The sequence below is a fragment of the Balaenoptera physalus genome, assembly GCF_965194825.1.
Source record: "Balaenoptera physalus genome assembly, contig: HAP1_SCAFFOLD_1422, whole genome shotgun sequence".
Taxonomy (NCBI): Eukaryota; Metazoa; Chordata; class Mammalia; order Artiodactyla; family Balaenopteridae; genus Balaenoptera; species Balaenoptera physalus.
In genome coordinates, this window is record NW_028125374.1 from 188779 (window position 1) to 191553 (window position 2775).

Sequence of the window (2775 nt, forward strand, 5' to 3'; positions counted from 1 at the left end):
GGGGCCATGGAGCCTTGTGATGACAAGGGCAGGGAATATTGTGATGATAGTGTTCATAGAGCATTGTGATGACAGGCGTCATGGGGCATTGTGATGAAAGTGGTCAAGGAGCATTGTGATGAAAGGGATCATGGAGCAATGTGATTACAGGGGCCAGGGAGCATTGCGAATACTTAGGCCTTGGAACATTGTGATGAGAGTGGTCATGGAGCATTGTGCTGAAAGTGGTCATGGACAATTTTGATGACAAGTGTCCTGGAACATTGTGATGAAACGGTTCATGGAGCATTATGATGACAAGGGCAATGGCGAATTGTGATGACAGGCGTAATGGGGCATTGTGATGACAGTGGTCACCTAGCATTGTGACGATGAGGGCATGGAGCCTAGTTAGGGACAGTCTAGAAGCCTTGGGAATAAATTCAGTTCCTGAGGTAGGCACAGCATAAGGTCTTTTGTTAGCATAAGAGATAGGACATTAGCTCGGGACAGGCTTAAGGTAAAGGCTACGAATCGTGTCAGGAAATGACCTAAGGATAGTGTGAAGACTTTGTTAATGGGTATATCAAGGCCTTATTCAGAACCAGTGTTAAAGCTTCAGGTAGGGACAGCATCGGTGCCTGACTTAGGGAGAGCTACAGGGCCTGAGTGAGACCTAATGTCAGGCCCTTAGCTGGGGACACTGTCAGGGAATGACTTAGGAGCAGCATCAGTGCCTTTGTTGGATCAGCTTAGTCTCTTAGTTAAAGACATGACCAGAGCCTTACTTAGTCACAGCGTCAAGGCCTCAGTTAGGGAAAGCTTCAGGGCCTGAGTTACAGACAGCCTCAGGTCTTCACTTAAAGACAGCAACAATGCTTTCTTAGGGAAGGTGTCAGGACCTTGGTTAGAAATGGGTCAGGATATTACTTTAGGAGAGTGTCAGGATTTTAGTTATTGTTGGCAGCAGGGCCTATATTAGGGACAGATTCTGGGCCTTTGTTAGAGACAGTGTCATGGCCCTAGTTAGGAGTAGTCAGGGCCTTATTTAGGGAGAGCATTATGGTTTCAGTTAGCATAAGATGCAGGAGATTATCTTGGGACAGAGTCAGGTTCCAGGCCAGAGATAGTGAAAGGAAATCACCAAGGGATAACGAGAAGACCTTAATTATTGAGAGCATCAGGGCCTTAGTTAGCAGCAGCATGAGGGCCTTAAACAGGACCTGTGCCAGGGCTTGATGTACGGACAGCATCAGAGCCTAACTAAGGTACAGCAACAGGGCCTAAGTGAGGCCTATCTTTAGGGCCTGAGTAAGGGACAGTATCAGGGCATGACTTAGGAGCAGCATAAAGGCCTCTGTAGGATCAGCATTAGGGTCTTCATTAAAGATATTATCAGGGCCTCTGTTATGGGCAGCCTCAAGGCCTCACTTAGGGAGAGCGTCAGGGCTTACTTTCGGAAAGTTTCAAGACCTTGGTAAGACCTGGGTCAGGATATTAGCTCAGGATAATATCAGGTGTTCAGATATTGATGGCAGCAGGGTCTTAGTTAGAGGCAGTGTCAGGGCCGAAGTTAGGACTAGCATCAGAGCCTTTGTTAGGTACAGTGTCAGTACTGAGTTAGGTGTAGTGTCATGGCCTTAGTTAGGGACAGGGTCAGGGCCTGCGTTAGGGACAGTGTCAGGGTCTGCTTTAGGACGAGGCTCCAGGCCTCAGTTAGGGACAGGTTCACGGCCTCGGACCTAAATTCAGGTCCTCATGTAGGGACAGAATCAGGGATTTAGCTAGCATAAGGGGATCTACAGCTGAAAGCAACCTGAACACCACCACAAGCAGATGCACAAGTGAACCATGCACGCTCCTATGAAGGAATATTCCACAGCAGTTGAGTATATTTTGTTTAAAGTTAGTAACACTACAAAAATTATGTTTTGAAGAAAACTATATTCAGAAGATGAAAGAATCTCGTTCTAAAGAATCTCTTTAGCTAATGTCGACATTAGCTAAAGAGAAGGTTAAGTTAAGGTCTAGGGATAGTGTCAGGAAATGACCTAGGGATAGTTTCAAAACATTAGTTACTTAGAGCATCAGGGCCTAATTTAGGACCAGTGAGTGTCAGGGCTTCAGGTAGGGACAGCGTCAGAGCCTGACTTAGGGAGTGGGACAGGGCCTGAGTGAGGCCTAGCGTCAGGGCCTTAGCTAGAGACAGTGTCAGGGCATGACTTAGGAGCAGCATAAGAGCCACGGTAGGATCAGCCTCAGGGGCTATGTTACAGATATTATCAGGGCCTCTGTTAGGGACAGCCTCAAGGCCTCACTTAGGGACAGCATCAGGGCTTCCTTAGGGACAGTTTCAGGACCTTGGTAACAGATGGGTCAAGAAATTAGCTCAGGATAGTGTCAGGACTTTAGATAATGACGGCAGCAGGGCCTTAGTTAGGGACAGTGTCAGGCCCTGACTGAGGACGAACATCGAGGCCTTAGGTAGGGACACGGTCACAGCCTCGAGACTAATTTCAGGGCCTTAGTTGAGGACAGCATCAGGTCTTTAGTTAGCATAAGAGGCAGGACATTTGCTAGGGACAGGGTCAGGTTACGGCCTAGGGATAGTGTTAAGAAAGGATCTAGGCATAGTGTCAAAATCTTAGTTACTGAGAGTATCAGGTCCTTATTTAGAACCAGTGTCAGGGCTTCAGGTAGGGACTGCATCAGAGCCTCACTTAGGGATAGCGACAGGGCCTGAGTGAGGCCTAGCGTCAGGCCCTTAGCTGAGGACACTGTCAGGGCATGACTTAG